This window comes from Marmota flaviventris, chromosome 15, assembly GCF_047511675.1.
Source record: "Marmota flaviventris isolate mMarFla1 chromosome 15, mMarFla1.hap1, whole genome shotgun sequence".
NCBI classification, from domain to species: Eukaryota; Metazoa; Chordata; class Mammalia; order Rodentia; family Sciuridae; genus Marmota; species Marmota flaviventris.
The window spans coordinates 29,214,029-29,237,111 of record NC_092512.1 but is presented as its reverse complement, the minus strand read 5'-3'; the positions used below and the strand labels follow the sequence as shown (position 1 = coordinate 29,237,111).

At 36.3% G+C, this 23,083-nt stretch overlaps 1 long non-coding RNA gene across 1 annotated transcript; it reads right to left on the bottom strand.

Annotated features, from left to right (window-relative positions):
• Window positions 1-4,490: 4,490 nt before the first annotated feature.
• On the bottom strand, window positions 4,491-22,677 carry LOC114102111 (uncharacterized). Its single transcript, XR_003584437.2, has 3 exons — window positions 22,527-22,677; window positions 13,530-13,567; window positions 4,491-4,992 (listed from the first exon to the last, which is right to left on the bottom strand). It is a non-coding gene; the product is annotated as an uncharacterized lncRNA (long non-coding RNA).
• Between the last annotated feature and the right edge of the window lie 406 nt (window positions 22,678-23,083).

Sequence of the window (23,083 nt, the reverse complement as noted above, 5' to 3'; positions counted from 1 at the left end):
GAATGGGTCTAGAGACTGGACTAAGCTGTTTTAACAAGAACCTAAAATGTAGTGGCTTAAATGAGAAAGTTTATTTTGTTAGCATTTAAGAGCTCAGGGACTTGTTCAGGGACATTTAAATGCTAATTTTTAAATGCTACTAGTTGGGGACTTCTAGTTTCTAATAAGTTGTTACAATTGCCAGTATTCTTCAAGCCATGGGAAATGAGAAGGCATCCAAGACAAGAAGCTTTAACTTTGAAAGAGGACCAATTACACACATCATTTTTGTTTATGCCTCATGAGCCTCACTTGGTTATGTGGCCACACCTGGATGACAGAAAAGTGAAGATATGTCATATGTGCTGGGCAGCAATGGTCTCAGCTAAAATGTGGGGCTTCTGCTGCCAAAAGGAAGAAGGAATCTGTGGGTGAGCTACTACAATTGCTAGTCTCTAACCACTCAACAGGACAGAGCTAACTGGGAATTTTGGAATACATTGCTATACCATTTGCCACATGGATGCCCACCTTTTGTTTTCCTCCAAAATATTTAGGAAAACACACACTGTTCACTAATATTTTTGAGTTATTTATTTCTAGTAAATATAAAAATCCAAGTTCTACTTCAAGGTTGGAATGCTGGCAAGAATCAAATCTTCACCCAGGGATAGGAACAAATAAGTTGCATTTTTATTATCTTCACAACAGTCTCATTAAGAAGCTATCACCATCGCCTTATTAGAGAAGTTGGTGCTCAGAATATAAGTCACAAGCAGTTGCCACACATGTAGGAAGTGATGAAGTTGGTACTCCTTCTGAAAATCTCCTAATTGCAAATCCCTTGCCCCATATCTATGCCCACTCTGCTCCATTCTCTGCCTTCTTTCCCAAAGTAAGGTAAGAAGTTTCACTGGCTCCAAGGATAAATCTCATTTCGCTCTGCCCTTTTACAGCTATTTCCCTTTTAGTTTCTAAGTGACCCAACCTCCAACAAAGTCAATCCAAACCACCTTAAACAAGTGTTTTTAACAGGGATAAGGACATATTACTTAGTTTGGAAACTTAGCCTTTAGAAAGCTTTTTTCTTTCCCTCCCAAAGATTTAACAATTAACCTTTAAAACATTTTAATTTAGCAAAATGATAGGAGGAAATTGGTAGAAAATTAGTTGGTGTCTGTTCAGAGACATTCAAATGTGGTGAATAAGACAGTTACATGTGGAGTTTGTTTCCATAGGTAATTAATAAACACATGTTGAGAAAAAGCAAAGGTTTTCATGAGAATTCTGTGTCTATTAGCTCAGGAACTACTTCTAAAATAATGAGTGTGCTTCCTAGTGTGAATAACTTTGGCTTTGGGGTGACATTCTACCCAAAAGGGCATAACATTTCTCTTGAAAAAATCCAGGATTCTTCTACCCATTAAAACCTGGCCACTCCATAAGAAGCCCAAATTACCTCCATGGTGTTACACAAAATCCTGCCATGTGCCAGTTTCCTGTGGTAAAAGAATAATTGTGGATATTTATTCAAAAGCTATATAATGATTTTCAGTGCCCTGATTCTCAAAGCCGAACCTGACAAAATCTATTCTCACAAAGCCAGGCTGAAAGCAGTAAACAACCTCACCAGGGTCAGGAATGAAGGTCACAGAAGAAATTATGAGGAACTCTGACAAGAAACTACACTCTTGGCCCTGTTCAAAAGTGTTTGCGTTTCTCAGAAGGGATATGATATACTCAAGTGGTGTCTACATCTGCATCACCCTGAGCTAGGTCCGTAGAACACTAATCTCTTAAGAGGTTCCCAGAAAAAATTTATGTGGCTACAGTTGAGAACATTGAATATTCTACCATACTATTTGAAATATACAAGATACATCAACAAATTGACTCTGGGAAAAAAAAAACCCTTAACATTTACCTTTGTTTAATGTAATGTTTTTAAAACTTGTTTGATTCCAGAAGCCTCAAGAAAAAAATAGAATTAATATTCTACTTCTCACCTCCAACCTACCACATATTTTCCATTTAGTGACCACGGGGTTTTTTTTTTTTAAGCGTGAAATAAAGTCCCCACCCCGACCTCAGCAGAAAAATGGTTCCAACAGTTCATATCAACTCGGCATGAAAATCATAGCCCTGAGCAAGGTCTACAAAGTCTTTCATTGTCTGGTCTCACCTTTATCCATGTCTGCCTCCTATGTGTCTTCCTGGGCTGCTCTACCGCCCTGCTGCTTCTAGAAGGTTCCAAGATACTTTCCACAGCTATTCTCTGGCCTGGAGCACTCTTCTCTAGATATTTTTGTGTTTCTCCCTTACCTTATTCTGATCTATGCTCAGCTGTCACTTTGTCAGAAAGTTTCTGCCTTCTTAAATAAATAATTCTTCCTAAAATAAGCTCCTTTTCTACTTTCTGACCTCTTACACTATCTTGGTTTCCTTCACAGTACTAGTCATTACATGATATTTTATGGAATTATTTATTTATTAACATATTGCTCATCTCTCTTATTAAAATGTACACACTATGAGCAGTGATTCTTTTTGTTTTGATTTGTGCCTCTCTGCTCCAATGTCTATCCCTGACACAGTATGTGCTCAATAAATAAGCACTGAATGAATGAGTGAATGAATGAACATCCTACAGGTTCAGCGAGCATCCTGTGGAATGTATTCAAGATTTGTTGGTTTCATTCTGAAAAAAAAAAAAAAAGACAGATTTGATGAATTCAAACCAGTTATTTGGTGGATAAAACCAACCCAGAAAAAAAAAATTGAGCTAAGCATTTTACTACATAAAGTTCTATAACCATTCCACAAAAACAGCTTACATCTCTTTTTTTGCTGAAATATACAAGATTCTAACTTCTTAGAGGAGTTGTTTTTCTATTTATTTTTTTTATAGCTGGGAATTTTTCTGCTAACAACAACAACAAAAAAAAAACCCCAGAAAGTTCTGTGAATTATAACCTTGCTTGATCTCCAATGGAGAATATTTAAAAATCCCATGACCTTCAGTGAGGAAAAATGCAAAGTATTTTTCTGGCAACTGAAATCTACTCAGTAGGTAAAATGTTAAGTTTTGTCATTTTGAAACTGCAGAAGACTCAGATCAAGAAATCAGTGGCATAATTTCACATTATTTGCATTGTGATTCTAATGACATTATTGTGAACTCAAAGTTCAACTATTATGACCTTTGAGAAATCAGAAAAAAAGCAATTAAATAAAGACATGATTTCCTTGAATATGTCATAAATTGGGAATGGAGTATTATTCACAACCATCATGAACATCAAAGAAATTACTGCCTTACCTTCAAAAGAGTCACTCACTATCACTGAAGAACTATCTGCTTAAAAGACAAAATAAAGAAACAGGCATTGAAATTCACTACTAAATTCTTCCCCAGAAAGCTTTAATTTCTAACTGCCACTAAAAAAGAAAAATTATTACCTTACTCTCCTCCTGGCATAGGAACCATTTAGAACTTGCTTTTTCAAAGACAAGCTTAGGAAATATTTGATGAAGAGGTTCATTTTTCATAATCATGTGAACTATGCATAGTGAGCAGAAAAGAGGAAAAGCTTTTATGCAGAAGAATCCACAGCAGCAGAGCCCTAGGTATAGAATAGTGCCTTGGATGGACTTAAATCCAGATAGTCTAATGATAGGAGTCAAGGAATTAAGAGAAAAGAGGATAAAGCAACAGGATGCTAATTTAGAAATTTCAACTGAGGAACAGAAAAATGTTATAAAATATCAATGACTTACATTGGGTCATGTCCTGTTCTAATAGCTTTTCATATTTAATTGTCATGACAAAGATACAAGGCAGGAGCTTCTGTAAACTCCATTCTATAGATGAGGAAACTGAGCCACAGATAAGCCAAGTAACTTGTCCAGTGTTTCACAACTATTGTCATGAATCTATGGTCAGTCTACTCCATTGTTCTAGGCCTGAGATGAGGCATGACGTCATGGCAGAAAGCTACAGTGGAGGAAAGCCGCTCAGTTTGTGGCAGTCAGAAAGCAGAGAGAGAGGCAGAACACTCTAGGTGCCAGGGACAAGATATAGTCCCAAAGACAAGCTCCCAGTGATCTACTTCCTCCAGTCAAACCCAAATCTGCTTTGGTTACCACCCAGTAGTTAATTCAAATTATTAATCCATCAAATGATCAATCCACTACTGAGGTTACAGCTCTCATAATCCAATCATTTCAACTCTAAATATGGCTGCATTGCTTAACCCATGAACTTTGGGTAGGGATATTCCAGATTCAAACTACAGCAATATCTTTCCATTTTTTTTTTCCCAATAGAGGGAGATGGCCTTACAAATGAAAATTTCTCTTATTAAGTCATACTTTGCATATGTAATTGATATATCATTTTAATCTAGTTCTTAAATCAGTTGTTGCCCGTCACTGAGTAGGACAAAGTGCATGTTGTAGATCTTTCCAACCCCAATTCACGCCCTCAAGTCAGAAAGATTCAGACATGTCACTCAGAGGAACCATCATAAATTTATTAGAAGGGATAGGAAAGGGGGAAAGGGGACATTCTTAAAGGAGAGAGTAGATATTCTCAGACAGAAAAGGGACACCATGTCTCTCCTGCCCTCCAGTTTAATTGGGAATCCCAGGGAAGTTTCCAGAGAGTCCACACAGGTCCACTTCTTGACTTTTGATGACGGCAGATGGTAGCAGACTTTCATTCAAGTCCCCACTGTGCATGACAACTCTAGGTCATTCTGGCTCATACTGATGAGTTCTAATTGGGGAATTTGTTTTTACATACATCATGTTTAGGGATAATTACCTTTACTTCCCTAAGTTTCAGGTTCTAGTCTGTGAGAGGGTCACAAAATTCTCTCCTTCAGGGTACTTGTGTTCCTTTCATGGGAATTCTTTGAAGGCTGCATTTCTCCTGCAGGTAACAGGTATTTGCTGGGGAACGTGACATATCCTGTCCATTTAAGTCAGCTAGTGTCGGAGGTAAATTGCTTCCTGGAAAGGAAAGCAGGTGGGAGTCAGCACAGTGGTTCTATTTTATAGAATCATTCCCTTAATGTTCCCACCACTTACATCTGTCTGTCCCCTATCAAAGTTACTATAAATTTATTCCATGTGTTTCTCAACTCTTGGAGAACCATCTACTATAATACAGGTCTTCTCAAAGATACCACAAGGAAAGTGTCCTATTTTATTCATTGCTACATCCACACTGCTGAGAATAGTACTTAACACATGGTCAGTGCTTAACAAATGCCTAGGTAGTTTAATGAATAATTTGGGATTTTGCATACATAAAAAATGTCTTTTTTGTACTTCTACTTACATAGCTTTTTTAAATGTAACTACTTCCAAACATCTTTACCAAGCAAATAAAATTGATGTGACTGATGGCCCAAATATAGACCATAAGTATAACTTCTTTTGATATTTAGGAGAGAATTTGTCTTTAAATCATTGGCTTAGTTTAAAATTAGTGAATCAGTTGCAATAAAAATTATTTCCTTTTTTTCTGTATGTGTATGTGATACAGAGTTCTAAGCAACTGATATGCCTAAGAGTTTTGCTTTAAATTGTGAGATTTATGAAGTGGTAAGCTAGGAGTGGTGTTATTATGTTATTTATCAGTTATTTGAAGGAGAAAACCAAAAAGAATATCAGCACTTCTCTGAAAATTACCTTGGCAACTTACTTCCTATTACCTACCTATTTATATTCAATGTTTTTTTTTAGAAAGGATTGAATGTGGCTTGCAAAATTACATAAAACACATTTAAATAGCATAAATAGAAGCAGAGTAAAAGAAAAGACAAAGAACATAAAATCCAAATAGGAATGATGCTAAAATATACTTTGCAAGATCGATATGATTGCTATAGCTGAGTCACAGTCTGGCTCTAAGTATTCTATCAGATTCACTAAAACATGGAAACCTAATCAATTACTCAAAGCACTGTGTCTATAACATAGAGCCAGCAATTTGTCAGGACAAGTACAATGATTATTGCACTAAGACCAGATAGGGTATGTCCAATAACGTTCTTGTATTTTACCTCAGTATATAGTGATAATCCCTACAGAGCACAATTTAATAAAAGTAATTCTATAAGCAGTAAATACCTTCTTTTGACTTGCCTTTTGGTATTTACCTTCTTGCCACAATCCATATCAGTAGCTGAGAATTACAATACACAGCTGATGGAACAGTCTTTTATGTAAAATATTCCTAGTTATTTTTGTTTCTGAATTACCTTTTCATTTTTCATGCAATGTATTTCTAAATATAAAGTGCAGAAAAAAACAAATAATCCCATATTTTTAACAGTGTCATTCAAGAAAGAAACACCAAGAAATTTGATTTGTATTACAACTTTTTATGTCTGCTATTGCACAAAGAAAATAATAATCTTTACCACTTGTAGACTCAGAAATATTCCACTGCCTCCTTTCTGTTTGTATTCAGTCTGTGAAGTTCCCACTGCATTAATCACAGCGTTCAAAGACTAATATGATTATTAAATTATTTATGACAAAGATATGTAAAGTTTATTTTGTTTGACAAAGTCATAATGACTAAGCAAAAAACAATGCTCTTATATGAAATTCTACTTTTTGATATATAATTGTTTCACCTCATAAATGTAAAGTTAGAAAGAAAATAGCTTTGTATTCAGAAGAGGATAGAATGTTCATATTCAAATTTAACAAGTCTTTGCAGGAGGGCCATATGCTAAGCACAGCACATAGTAAGGTTCCCCTCCCATTCCACCCTCCCCCCGCAACCCCTCGCCACCCCCATCCCCCCCACCCTCCCATCACCATCCCCCCCCCATCCCACAGTCCTGTGAAATGGAAGCTATTGTCCCTTTTTTACACGTAAAGACAGGTAAAGAAGATGAGGCTCTACTGCTAGGCCAGGAGACTTTTTTTTTTAATAAAAGATAAGAAGGTAAATATCTTAGACCTTGTGGGACATTCAGACTCTGTCACCACTGCTCAATTCTGCTGCTTTCACATGAATGCAGCTAAAGGCAATATTTAAAGAATGAGTGTGGCTGTCTTCCAATAAAACCATACTCATGAAACAGATGGCAGGCCCTTGGGCCAAAGTTTGCTTACCTCTTAAAGTCATTAGTAACTTGCTCAAGACAACTCAACCAGTAAGTATGGGAATCTATATTTAAATCAGATTTTCTTTTTTGGAGACTCATATACTTTCTGCTCTCCTGTAGCTACTTTAGTATCTAGATACTCACATTTTTAATTTTTTTTTTGAGGTACTGGGGGTTGAACCAAGGGTGTTTTTATACTGAGCTATATTCCCAATCCTTTTGATTTTATTTAGAGACAGGGTCTCACTATGTTACTGAGGATGGCCTTAGACTTAAACATTCTCCTATGTCAACCGCCCCAGTAGGTGTGACTACGGGCATGTTCCATCACATCCAGCTAGGCATTCACTTTAAAACACCTATTTGTGAACAACTTTGAATTGATTATTTTCAAATCTAGCCAAAATTAAATCCAGCAAATTTGTTAGAAAAATGTTTTAACTCAATCAGTAATCTACTAGTAATTTTATTTACCTGTTGACAAATAAACTTAGAAATGTTTTTAATTCAAAGGCAGTTTCTTTTCCTTTAATTAAGCAAATCAATTTCTCTGTTTATTCAGCCAATGAATATTTGTGGAAGTTTCCATAAATGTATGCATTATACTGAAATTTGGAAAAATCAAAATGAATAAAGCACTAAGTAAAAAGGGACACTGATCAAGCCCTATTGTAGTGTGCAAACAACTCCCTGGGGTATGTGCCTCAAAGGTTGATCTGGGTTTTTCTTAACAAATCTTGAAAGCATTCCCTGAAGGCAAAAAAACAAAACCAAATAAATATGTGCTTGAACAAAGTCCAGCACCATTGGAATAATAAAACAAAACTTAATTCTGGAAAATACAAAATTTAAAAATGCCTGATGTCTGATCAAAATTACCAAGCAGGGAAATAAATGACACATAAACAAGAAAACTAGTCCATAGGGCTGGGGATATAGCTCAGTTGGTAGAGTGCTTGCCTTACATGCACAAGGCCCTGGGTTCAATTCCCAGCAACACACACACACACACACACACACACACACACACAAAATGAGTCCATAGATGCAGAAATAACAAAATGATAAATTAGTAGACAAATGCATTGAAGCAGCTATTATAAATATTCTCTGTGTGATCAAGTAGGTAGAAGAAAACATGAATATGGTGAAGATGTAAAACAGACTCAGATATAACTTTAAAGTAAAAGAAAATACCTTGGGTAGGATGAAGAGCAGATTAGACAATGCAAAAGAAAATATCAATGAACCTGAAAGCAAAATACAAGCTATCCCAAATGAACCAGTGGTAAAAACATTGAAAAACAAATAGAGACATAAGGACCCAAGGATGACATCAAGTAGTCTAACATTTATAATTAAAGCACCATAAAAATAAGAAAGAACTTCTATTCTTCCCTAACCTCCTGAATCAGACTTTATAACCCTATATGCATATATGACTACAGGGCTGGTGTGATTCTACACCACGTACAACCAGAAGAATGAGAAGTTACACTCCACTTATGTATGATGTGTCAAAATGCATTCTACTGTCATGTATAACTAATTAGAACAAATTTTTTTAAATACTAAAAAAAGAAGAAGAGAACAGAATAAAGCTTTTGAAGAAATGATAACCAATAGATGTCATAGATTTGACAAAAATTATAAACCTCAACAAATATCAACAAATAACTCAACAAATGCCAACAAAAAATACTAACGAATAAATGGATTAGTATTTTATAGTTAAATACAAAGGAATGAAGAATTACCATAGACTTCTCATCAGGAACTACCCCCAAGACAAGGAAATTCAGTAATCTTCTTAAAGAATTGAAAGAATAAATTTTCAACCTAGAATTCCTTATCAATCAAAATTTATTTCATAAATTTAAAATATAACTGATAAGTTAAGTGGAAATATTTTTCAGATAAGCTAAAACAGAAACAATTCATTGGATCACATCTTCTATAAAAGAAATTGTACAGGCCAAGCACGTTGGTTCATGCCTATAATCCCAGATGCTCAGGAAGCTGAGGCAGCAGGATCATGAGTTCAAAGGCAGCCTCAGCAACTTGGCAAGCCCTAAGCAACTCAGTGAGACCCTGACACTAAATAAAAAACATAAAACGGCTGGTGATGTGACTCAGTGATTTAGTGCCCCTGGGTTCAATCCCTGGTACAAAAAGGAAGAAAGAAAGAAATTTTACAGGAAGTTGTTCAGGCATAAGAACAAAGAAATGATACCAGTTTCCTCAAAAGAGTTAAGAACACTGGAAATAATAAGTAGGTAGGTACATATGAAAGACATGCTTTCCAATTTCTTCAATCCTTTTAAAAGATAATCAAATGTTCAAAAAATAATAAATTCTAGGGTCCATAATATAGGCAGAATTAAAAGGTAGGACAGCAATTACATAAAAAAATAAGAGAGAAGAAAGACAAGCTTACCATTTAGTTCTTACATTCTACCTCAAGTAGTATGATACTACTTAAAGGTAGAGAGTGACTAGTGAAAGACATGCATTTTAAACCCTGGAGAAGTCACTGAAAATTTTAAGTTCTTACAAATGATATAAACCAACATAGAGATAAAATTTAAGTAAAACAAAAACATTAGTTAATCAAAGGAAGGCACAAGTAGAGTGAGGGAAAGGGAACAAATACAAGATAGTAGGAGATTGATCAAGTTGAAAATAAATACCAAGACTCTTGTTTAAAACTCAACCATATCAATAGTTACAATGGTCATAAATGCTATAAACATTCCCCAAATTGCAGATTGTCAGATTGGATTTAAGTATGAGATGCAACCAATTACTGCCTATAGGAAACTGACTATAAGTATGGAGAAATGCATAGGACCAAAGACAAATGATAGAAAAAAATTATACCATGCAAACACTAAAAACACAACAAAGAAGCAGGAGTGGATATATTATCTTAAGATAAAGCATATTTAAGAATAAGGAATATTATCAGATACATATTTCATAATCAGATACATATTTCATAATCAGATACATATTTCATAATATATCAAACACATAATACTATCAGATACATATTTCATAATCAGAGGCATATTTCTTTTCTTTTTTTTAAAAAAAGATTTGTTTATTTCTGCTATCAAAGAATAGAATTATGATGGTGTAATTTAACAATCCTAATTGGCTTCATTTTTAATTTTAAAATCAGGGAACACTTCATTCCATAAAACAGAATCAGTTTTCCTATGAGCCAAGCACTCATCAAAAATAATTTGATGAGTTAACATCGGATTATTCATTTTTCTTACACAAAATAAGGACAAGGGAACTTCACTATTTTGCCAGTTGAGAATGGCTGTTCTCCCTCCAATCCAGATTTCTCTTGGAGGACCAGATGTGTCAGCTTGGTTTGATTAACTCCATGTTGTTGTCCCCCCACCCACCCTGGAATATTATCTCTGTTGAAAAACTGGCTTCACAAAGAAGGTGGCAGCAGGAAAATTTCAGAATCCAAAGCTTAAAAATAAGTCTTGGGCAGTGTGGGATTATTTTCTGTCTCTGGGGGGGATCATCCGGTGTCTGAGGCCTGGGGACAGAGGCAAAGTCCCCAGCCGCCCATCTAGGAGATGTCACTCTCAGTAGCGTCTGGTATCCTGACCTGTGCTCGCCCAGGATGATGGTGGGTAAGGAGCAGCAGGTCACAGGGGCCCCCTGACCCTCTGGGAGACAGAGCTCTCCCTGGGCAGACCCTGGGACTGAGGGTCAGCGGCCAGGGGAGAATCAACGACTGTCCCCACCTGTGGTCCCTGAGGTCCTAGGGCAGGGATGCAGGAGGCAGCCAGTGTCACAAATCGTCCCTGTCCCCAGCCAGGCCGGGCGCCTGGCTAAGCGAGGAGAAAGACAGTGTCCCTCCTCAGGCCTGGCCCCTGCGCCTGGTCTCACTTCCTCCCCAGCACTGCCTGGAAGGGGAGGAAGTGACACCCAGGTGAAGGCCGGGAAGTGAGGCCACCGTCACATTCAAGTTCAGGGTGCGACAGCTCAGTCTGCCCCCCAACACGCCCCATGCTCCGCTCCTCTTCATGGACCACGTCCCTTCTGAGAGTCACGCCCTGCCATTTATAGGCACAAGGACCCAGAAGTTCCAGAGACATGTCAATGTTTAGGCCCTCGGATCCGGAAGTGCCTCAAGTGTCCATGTTTAGGCCCCCGGATCCGGAAGTTCCTCAGACATCCATGTTTAGGCCCCCAGATGCGGAAGTTCCAAAGGTGTACGTCCATATTTAGGCCCCCGGATCCAGAAGTTCCTCAGACATCCATGTTTAGGTCCCCGGATCCAGAAGTGCCTCAGATGCACATCCATGTTTAGACTGTAGGACCGGAAGTTCCTCGGGTGTCTAGTTTAGGCCCCCGGATCTGGAAGTTCCTCAGACATCCATGTTTAGACCCCTGGATCCAAAAGTACCAAAGGTGCACAGCCATGTTTAGGCACCCGGATCTGGAAGTGTCTCAGGTGCACGTCCATCTTTGGGCCCTTGGATCTGGAAGTGCCTCAAGCATCCATGTTTAGGCCCCAGGATCTGGAATGTCTCAGGCATCCATGTTTAGGCCCCCATATCCGGAAGTTCCAAAGGTGCACGTCCATGTTTAGGCTCCTGGATCCGGCAGAGGCATATTTCATAATGGCAAAATTTGACTTGTGCAACCTTAAGTTGATCTCAATAGAGTAGATTAGTGATTTCTAGAGATTGGAAAGAACAGAAGAAAGAGGAATGGAGGAAGTCTAAATAATGGGTACCAAAATGCAATTTAGTAAAGGAATAAGTTCTAGTGTGTTCTACAGCACCTAAGGTGAGACTAGTTTACAACCTGTTATATATATTTTTTAAATTTATTTATTTTAATCAGGTATATATATTGCAGCAAAATGTAGTTTGATTCATTGTACACACTTGCAGCACAACTTTTCATTTCTCTGGTTGTACACAATGAGTGTCACATCCTATGTGCAGTCTTACACATACCTAGGGAAATGTTGTCCATCTCATTCCACCATCATTCCTCCTCCCATGCATCCTCCCCATTCTCCCCGCCTCTCCTTTGCCCAATCAAAGTTCCTCCATTTTCCCTATCCCTCCTTCCTCCCTGTTTTGGATTAGCATCCAATTATCTTAGACAATACTTGGCCTTTGGTTTTTTGGGGATTGGCTTACTTCACTTAGCCTAAGATTCTCCAACTCCATTCATTTACCAGCGAATGCCATGATTTTATTCTCTTTTAATGCTGAGTAATATTCTATTATGTATATATACCACAGTTTCTTTATCCATTCGTCTGTTGAAGGGCATCTAGGTTGCTTCCACAGTTTAGCTATAATGAATTGAGCTCCTATGAACACTAATATGTCTGTGTTACTATACTATGCTGATTTTTAAAAGTGTCACTAAGTTCTCAGTGTCCTTTGGGTACAGACCAAAGAGTGTGGTATCTGGGTCAAATGGTGGTTCCATTCCCAGTTTTCTAAGGAATCTCCATACTGCTTTCCATAGTGGTTGCACCAATTTGCTGTCCCACCAGCAATGTATGAGTGTGCCTTTTCCACCACATCCTCTCCAACATTTATTATTGTTTGTATTCTTGATAACTGCCATTCTGACTGGGATAAGATGAAATCTTAGAGTAGTTTTGATTTGCATTTCTCTAATTACTAGAGATGTTGAACTTTTTTTATACATATTTGTTGATTGAATGTATATCTTCTTCTGAGAAGTGTCTGTTCAGCTCCTTAGCCCATTTATTGATTGGATTGTTTGTTTTTTTTTGGTGTTAAGTTTTTTGAGTTCTTTTTATATCCTGGAGATAAGTGGTCTATCTGATGTGTATGTGGCAAAATTTTTTGAAGACTATATTCTTCATCTTTTCATAGTTGTGAGTAGATATGACAAGAACAACTTAGAAAAGAAAAAGTTTATTTTGGGCTCACACACACACACACACACACACACACGCCAGGGACAAGATATAGTCCCAAGGGATTATTCCAGAAACCATGCCCCATCTGCTACAGTTGTCTCTTTGATCAGTCTATCAAATGGATTAATCCACCAATGAGGTTACAGCTCTCATAATCTAATCATTTTACTTCTGAACATTCCTACATTGCCTAACACATGAGGTTTTAGGGGAGCAACTCATACCAAAACCGTGACAAAGAACTAGAAGACAGGAGTTTGATGGCTCTAAACACAAAGAAATAAAGAGAAGGAATTCTTATCCTGATTTGATTAGTATTGAATTATTACACATTAACCCATAAATATCTGTAATTATTGTGTTAATTAAAAATTTAAAAAATTAAAAATGTACTAACATTAACTGAGTTTTAAAACAGAAAACAAAACTGGTAAAGGTTAAAAAAAAAAAAAAAAAAAGATAGACATACCTACCAGTTAAATTGGAAACTGCAACAGTCATCTCTCAGTAACTGAAGGAACAAGTAGAAAGAAAATTATTAAGGTTATAGGAGACATAAGCATTATCTACTAACCTCTCCTGCTTGACATTGACAAAGCATTCCACCAAACAACTGCAGATTGAGCACTCTTCAAGTATACAAAAAGCATTCTCCAAAATAGAATATACTATGGTTCACAAAACGAATCTCAATAAAAAAGTTAAAATCCTGCAGAATATATTTCTTGAACACAACAAAATTTAATAGAATATCAATGACAAAAAATATCTGGAAAATTCTTAATTATTTGGCAATTAGGCAACATAACTCCAGATAACATGCATGTCAAAAAAGAAATAAGAGGCTAAATTATAATATATTTTGAATTGGATGTGTGTTAGAGTTGTGTTGCTGTTATTGTGTTAAGGTGCTATTCCAAAATCCCAAATAAAACTCCAGGTCTGTTTGAAGTAAAGACAAAGGATTTATTCTGGCCAGAGCCAAGGGAGCAGAAACTAGACAGTTCTGCAGCCCAAGACACTGAATGAGGGTGAGTGGGGGCACTTAGAAACAGAAAAAAGTACTAAGGAAGGGGGTGGGAGAGGCAAGTACAGTCATAAGACACATTTTATAAAGTGTCACTAAGTTCTCAGAATTGGCACCTTCTATACATACTCAGGAAGTAAGCTAATATCTGTTCCATAGTTTAAAGACACTGTGGTCAGGGTGCAAGTGGGTGAGGGTGAAGATGTCAGCTTCTATGTGAGTGGGGCAAATTTGGGGGGCAAATTTTGCACAGGGTGAGATGTCAGAGCAGAATGGGGTCAGCCTGACTTAACTTTCAAATCAGCCCATAACAATTGAATTATCTAACTAGTACAATTTAGAGGAGGGAAAGTTTATTTTGGATCATGGTTTCAGTGATTTAGTCCATGGTAAGTCAGTTTCACTGCTCTGGGCCCAAGGTTACCCAGCAGGATATCATGGCAGAAGAGCACAGCAGAGGAAAACAGGACATGGTATCCAGGAAGCAGAGAAAGAGGGAAAGAGGTAAGGGGCCCTGGGGAAGACAAACCATTACAGAGCACATCCCCAGTAACCCACTTCTTCTAGGTACATCCCATCTGCCTACAGTTACTACCAGGTAGTCCATGCAAACTAGCATGGACTGGTTAGGATACAGTGCCCACAATCCAATCATTTGACCTCTGAATATTCCTGTATTAACACAGGAGTTGGGTGGGGGGACACTTCATATCCAAACCATAATAGGATGAATATGAAATTACCACATAAAATCTGTAGGAACTCTAATAAAGCAATACTTGGGAGAAATTTTAAAACATTCAATGTTCATTTACCAAATATGAATCTGTAGTCAATAATCTAAGCTTCTAATAATTTGAGAAGATAGATATGTTTATCCTGTTTAAAAGAAAACTGTATCTATCAATAACCTCAAAAGCTGATTGTATAGAACAATCAAGTGGATTAACTTCTATCCAGAGTGATTTTGAGAGGGGAAAAAAAAAGAAGGCTAAACCCATATATTATCACTTACTTCACACTTTATATAAAATTACCTCAAAATGTGTCATGCCTTTAATTTAAGAACTGATCCCAGGGTGAAATTTCTAGAAAAGGACATATTAGAAGATTCTTGTGGCATTGGATTAGACAATTTTGCTTGTTTGTTTTTTGTTTGTTTTGTTCTGTTGACAGAATGAAAGTAAAAAAAAAAAACAATAAACTGAATTTTATCAATTATTTCAAAATATATGCTGCAAAATGCATCATCCAGAAAGGAAAAGTGCATTAGTAGCCAATATTTGCAAAATATTTGCCTGAGAAAGAACTGTTTGTATCCAAAATATATTGTTTTTTCTTTCAATTGGAAAATAATGACAAACAATACATTTTTTCAAATGACCACAAAAATTTGAATAGACACTTCACAATTGAAGATCTAAGGATGACACATAAGCATATTCAAAGTCTGAATGGAGGGTGTCTAAAATACCACTACACACAAGAATATCTACAATTTAAGATGAAAAATACCACGTGGGTCAGGATGTATAGCTATGAAAATTCCCTTACACTATGGACAGAGTGAAAAATGATATTATCCTTTTAGAAAAGTTTAGCTGTGTTCTTATAAAGTCAACCTCACCAACCCTTTGACCTAGCAATTCCATTTGTAGGTATTTGCCCAAGAGAAATAAAAAACTTATGTCCACACAAAGACTCCCATTTTGCATATTCACAGTGGCTTTGTTCATAAAGCCCCCAAACAGCCTACCTGTCCATCAACTGATAAATAGTACCAACAAATTGTGGTGTATTCATACAATGGACATTCTTAAATGGTTCAGCAATAAAAAGAAACAAACTACTGACATACACAAAATTGTGGATGAGCCTCAGAATCATTATGCTAAATGAAAAAAGCCAAATATAAAATGTGCATATTATATGATTCCATTTGCATGAAAAGTCAAAAGGGCAAACCTGCCAACCATAGAAATCAAATCAGGGATCCCCAGAAGTTGAGAAGAGGTGGGAGGGAATTGACTGCAAAGAGGCTCAAAGGGATTAGAGAGGTGGAAATGTTCTGTATTACAATTGTAATGAGGGTTACAAGTCTATATCATGTCACTGGAACATTTGTACATTTAAAATGGATTTATTTTATTCCATGCAAATTTTATCTCAATAAAGTTCATTCGTGAAATGTGTGCAGGCACATATTCACTTACACACACATACACTTACACACACACTTTCTTATACACACCCCAATCCATCTTCCTTATCATTGCTAGGGTATTTATTATAAAACCACAACTGACTCACCAGCTTAAAAATTCTCCAATGACTCTTCATTTTCTGTAGAATTGAGTATAAACCCTCTTTTTATGTCATTTACAGAAGGTCCTTTGTGATAGGTTTTCTGCCTTCCTAAATAATAGTGTTTCTACTATTAATTTTTCCTATGCCCTATCCATCTATATATATTTCTGGCAGTTCTCAGAACATGTCACAATGTTTTATGATTGCGTGCTTTGGAACATACTGTTACCTTTTCTTATAATGCCTTTCAGAATTCTGCTTAAATGTCAACTCCTTTATGAAACCTGCTTGGCCCAGCCCTATCACAGTCTATATCATTTCTATAGCATTTTGTACACTAGTATCTATTTCACTTGATGGTAATTCTTTTGTGTGTGCTGAGTTATTTTCATCTTATTCATTTTGTTTCCTTAATACAAATTCTGAAAATAAATCTTAATGAAGAAAATTCTAGGACTCCTGGAAACCAGAAGGGAAATAAACAAAAGGGATAAAACACATTTGAATGCTTACAGGTGTCAGGAAATGTGCCCTAGAGATATGAGAGCTAGATATTTTTAGTTTTCTTTCACAAATGGGGAAACTTAGACTCAGTGGAAAATTAGTGTTCCTGTTATCATCTTAGTTCAAACCCAAGTCAATCTGAGTCCAAATTCCATTTTATTTTCATTATATCAGATAGAAGGAAGTGAATAGTCTATGTACTATAGTGTGATGTGGACAGAGGAGTTTTCAGTGAATGGAAAAGAGTGTTTTCAGCAGAGAGAATAGCATATGCAAAGAAGAAACAGAAGGAGAAGCATCATCTAGGCAAAGCAAGACAAGTTACAGGAGCAAAGGTTAAGAGATGGAGGCTAGAGATGTGATTCTAAGTCAGATGGTCCACTCAATCCTTGGGTATCATGAAATTCTTGAATAAATTGCTTCCCTTTCCATGGGCAGAGTTGGCATTCTATAGCATGTTATAATATCTACATCATAAAACATTAAGCCCCTTCTAGACATCATTATGAATTTATGGGAGTATCACAATAAACACATCCTTTTGAGTACAAACAAATATAATGATTTAAAACACATAATATATTTTGAGCTTCCCCCAGTCGTAGTAAATTTCTCCTGGTTGTCATGGTAGGGAAGTTCACAAAATCATTCTGTAATTTAAAAATACTGTTCATCAGTCTGAAAATTAACATTTTCTTTCTTGTGCCTGAAGCAATTGTTTCTGAGGGCTTCATTTTAATTAGAAATGTCCAATTATAATAAATTCCTCTAATGAAGATGTAAAAGGACAAGAATGAAAGTAGAAGGAATGGGAACACAGAAAAGTTCTAAAGGGCAACAACTATTCAGTTTCTTATAATTGCTCTCCAAATTCAAAAATACCTCCCTCAAAAGAATGGTATCTGAATTATATATCATTTACAGTAACAATTGAACTTTTGGAGGTTTTATATGAGGTCATACATATTAGCCTTCTGAATACTTAAGGGTAATAATATTCATTTCAAAACTCTCCAGGAAAAAAAAAGGTGTTAATCCTTCACTATTTTTCTTAGACCCTTATTTCCTTGTTCAGGTGCATTTAAAAAATCTGCAAGAAGAAGAGTTGTCAATGCCAACACTTACTCATTTTAACTTATGACCTTATATCTTAACTGTTAGAAATTTTTAATTTATAAGACTTAATTCTTAATCACAGGATCATTAACTCTGCCAGCTCTGGGTTCATGTGACACACATGGGAATATTTCCTCACCAGCTCTTAAGATAATTGAAATTTTGAGATTCTGGCTAGACTTGAAATTACACAAGGAGCATTGGAATCACTCTATTTGAATGAATCATATAAGCACATTTTCTTTTAACACATTAGCATCTATTAAGGATGGAAGAGAGCGTTGAAGTTGGTGGTCTGTATAAGTAGATAGATATAAATTCAGAAGCAGGGAAATTTTTTGACAAACTTGTCCCTGTTAATAATCAATTTTTGCTCTATTTTTGTCCACAAGAAATATAGAACTTTTAGGAAACAGGCAGTTCTTGTATTAAACATATACCTACTGTTTTTCAACTATATATTAGGATTTTTAGTTCTACAAATTTAATTCTTATACTTCTAGAGACTGCATAAGCTGTCTTCCTTGTCTATTTTAATGATAAAGAAAAAGGGGAGCAGAGACTTGACTAATGTCACAGAAAAGAAGAATCCAAGCCTATGTAACTCCAAAGCCTTTTCTTTGCTCTACATGTACATAAACATTTAAAAATGTGAAACTAGTGGTTTGAAATATTTAGCAACTTCCTTCCTAGTACCCATCTGAAAAAATAGGCCCAAATATTCACCACTTCGTTGTAGGATATGACTTCCTTAACAAGACTCCTAATGCTCAAGAAGTAAAATAAGAATCAATAAATGGGATGGATTCAAGTTAAAAAGCTTCTTCTCAGCAAAGGAAACAACTAATATTATGAAGAGAGAGCCTCCACCCTGGGAGAAAATCTTTATCACATGCAACTCTGATAAAACATTAATCTCTAGGATATATAAAGAACTCAAAAAACTTAACAGCAAAAAAACAAATAACCCAATCAATAAATGAGCTAAGGAACTGAAAAGGCACTCCACAGAAGAAACACAATTTATCAATAAATATATGAAAAAGTGTTCAACATCTTTAGCAACTAGAGAAATGCAAATCAGAACTACTCTAAGATTTCATCTCACTCCTGTCAAAATGGCAATCATCAAGAATACAGGCAACAATAAATGTTGGCGAGGATGTGGGGGAAAAGGCACACTCATACATTGCTGGTGGGACTGCAAATTGGTGCAACCACTATGGAAAGCAGTATGGAGATTCCTCAGAAAACTGGGAATGGAACCACCATTTGACCCAGTTATCCCACTTCTTGGTTCATACCCAAAGAACTTAAAATCAGCATACTGTAGTGACTCAGCCACATCAAAGTTTATAGCAGCTCAATTCACGATAGCTAGACTATGCAACCAAACTAGGTATCCCTCAATAGATGAATGGATAAAGAAAATGTGGTGTATATATATACTCGGTGGAATGTTACTCAGCTTTAAAGAAGTGTGAAATTAAGGCATTTTGCCAGTAAATGGTTGGAGTCGGAAAATATCATGCTAAGCAAAATAAGCCAATCCCACCAAACCAAAGGCTGAGTGTTTTCTCTAATATGCAGATGCTAATTCACAGTCAATATTTCTTCCCACACTCTACCACACTAGGGAAGAATAGCGTTACCTTAGATTAGGTGGCAGGAAGTGATGGGAGGGGAGAAGAAAGGATGTGGGGATAGGAAAGATAGTAGAATGAAATGGACATTATTACTGTATATATATATATATATATATATATATATATATATATATATATATATATATATGACTACATGACCAATATGATTCTGCAACATGTATACTCAGAAAAATGAAATTATATCTATGTATGATATATCAAAGTGCATAAGTGCATTCTACTGTCATGTATAACTAACTAAAACACATGAAAATTTTAAAGAATAAAATTTAAAAAATAATGAAGAAAATATTTTCATTGGGAAAGTCCAAAATAATGCCTTCTTATAGAAAAGACCTGATAAAATATTCTGAACAGAAAAAGACCTAGAATGAATATATTTCTCTTGAAGTTTGTAACTGACTCCACAGTCTAAGCTTATTCTATTTACTAAGCTGACAATTAAAAATCACTCTATAGAAAAAAATTTGTACCTGTAGATCTCAGTCTAATCACAAAGGCAGAGAACATTCTCTTAATTTCATCTCGAGTATTAAAAATTGTAATGAACTTTTCTGCAGAAATATTGCTATAATACGTGGGCCCTTGTAATCCAATTATGAAAGATTACTGTGATATAATTCCATTAAAAAATAAATAAGGTACAGAATGAAACAAAGATATCCTCAGGAGATTGGTACATGTGGATGTGTGGGTAAAGAGGGATTGCTGTATAGACCTGACATTTCCTTTTCCTCATATCTTATTTGGGTGTGTTAACAGTGCAAGTACCAAGGTAGTATGGACACTGCCATTGAAGGGAAGACTGTTTGATGAGAACACAGGAGAAAGGGAGAATCAAGCATCTGAGAATCCCACTAATAATGCACCAGTCAATATTTCTTCCCACACTCTACCACTCACCCTGCAGTACCTCCTTCTCCTTTCCTACTGCCTTGCTTCTCATACAGTTGAAAATTATTTCAAAGTGAGCGTTGTTAAGAAATAGAAGTACCCATTTCCTGCCACACCTTTGGATGCAACATAGAAATTAAACACATGGACTCTAGGACCATTTGAGTTTGCATTCCAGCTTTGCCATGTCAAAGATGCCTCAGTTTCCCCACCGATTAAACAAAAATACCTCTTTCACATAGTTGTGGTGATGATTAAATGTAAAACATCTACAACAATGTCTGGAACAGAGTAGGTTTGCAATTAATGATACTGATCATTAATAGTTTGAAGAAGTTGCAAGCTTTAGTCTGCAACTTCATACTGATAAAATGATAGAAATTCCATTTATATTTTCCGTTTAACTGAGGAAAAAAAACAGTGTTTTGTTCTAAACTTCATCAATCTCTCATTAAACCCTCAGGGGGAAATATCTGACCTGAGTCTGAACAATATTTCAGATCTCACTGGTCACTAACTTCCCTCCACTCAAGCCTTCTTCATGGTCCTAGGCTTTATGATTATGTGTTTTTAATGAGTTGAAATAGAGCATTCACACTCTGCTGTCTTTATTTCCTCCCGTTTTTAATGGGAGTCATAAATAACCTCATTTATTTATTAATTTATTCACAGTCACAACTGACCTAATAACGTGCTAAACTTTTCATATATTAAAAAAATAGACATGGCTATTAATGCCAACAGTTGTTTTGTTTTAAATCATCTAAACATTCAGGTTTATAAAAGATGATTCACCCATGTCGTTTTCTGGGGATTTCTAAGTCTAGCAACTGAAAATCCCACATCCGAGATCAGTTGATCTAATGGGACTAATAGAAATTAGAATAGTTTATCCTTCTACATCATCCATATTATACAATTTCTTTCCTATTGTGTCTCTGAAATAAGCCATTAGAAAAATGAAGTGCAGTAAAAATGGCATTGGATTTTCAACCCAGAATCTCTGGTTCCAAATAATACACTGGTTTTGCCTCTCACACATATGATTTGATAGGTTAGCCAAATATTCATGGTTCTTATTTATAAATTGAAATTGGAACCACTGGAATCACAACTGTGGTGGTTATCAGAAGTAATACTAATCATGTAGACAAAAGTGTCAATGAAGAAAAAGTTTCACACGTTATCTCTTCTGATTTTAATATTAAGTACAAAATTCCTCAGTGTTGCTATTATCTACTAGTGGTGGTTACTAGACTATAGAAGTTAAAAAAAAAAAGTTGAAACACGTGAAAATTTTGTTCTTTTGCTCAGATACTTAATATGTCCAGTTATATCCAATAAGCACTTTTAGTTTAGATTTACTCAATAATAAAAATTCACATCTCTAATGGTATTCCAATATTCTCTGCCATAATAAAGTCCCCAGGAAGTTGTAGTACCAATGTCTTCCCAGTTCAAACGTTGTTAAGAAGAATTCAGGTCGAATGTCTGCTCTCTCACAAGTGGACATTTTCTTATGTCAAAATAAAGATACTGTTTTTCTAGAATAACCATTTCTTCCTAAATTGATAATGCTGGTATACACTCAGCTTCTGAAAATGGATCTCTGGCTGTCTCTTTACGAGCCAGGTGAGCTTGAGCCAATAGTGCAGCTGCACCGGGACCATGTCTCTGTATCCATAAAATGGAAATAACAGCAGCAGCTACCAAATAGGAGCATTGTAGGAGCTACAAGGAGGGATGCAGGTGAAGTGTCTGGAGCAGCACTAGGTACAGGTTCTTACGCTGGGCCAACCACTGCCCCAGTTCAACAAACTAGATTGGTCGCTGCCTTTAATACCAGAATGTGGGTATTAAAGATGCCTCAATGAAGGTGATCACGGAATCAGCTAAGGCTCTCCTTAAGAACACTGAGCCTTGTCTCTCCATTTAACTAAGAAAAAGGACCTTACCTTTCTAGGCATTAGTTTCCCAGTAAACTTCATAGGAATCTTCTGTTGAAAGACCTTAATCCCAAACCATTTCCAGGTTTCAAACATGGTTATTCTTAAATAACTTCTCTTTCAAAATAGGACATCAAGACTTCTGACATTTGTGGTATAAACCTGGGCAAGAAGGGGGAGGGGCTGAAGGGGAGGGGAAGGAAGAGGAGGGTAAAGGAAAAAAAGGTTCTAGCTCAGTGCCTTTATTCTGAATACTTATGTTAATAGTGTCTTTCTCAGTGCCCCAAATAAAAAGATTCATAGTTTGTTTTCTTCAAGAAAATGTTACCAGAATATCAATATTTCACTCATTAAAAAAGCTAAAGGATTTGGTTTCATATAACATAATAAAATGTGGATATATACTTGAGTACAACTTTCTCAGCCAGCTACAGAGATGATGAAAACTTCCTCTATAGCCATCTGAGATCATGGTGACCCTCTGTCCTGACACAGCACCCCCACCTCCACCCAGTTTCTGCTGCAGCTGCCTTCCCACCCCCTCCTCAGTGCCTCACCAGTTCTGC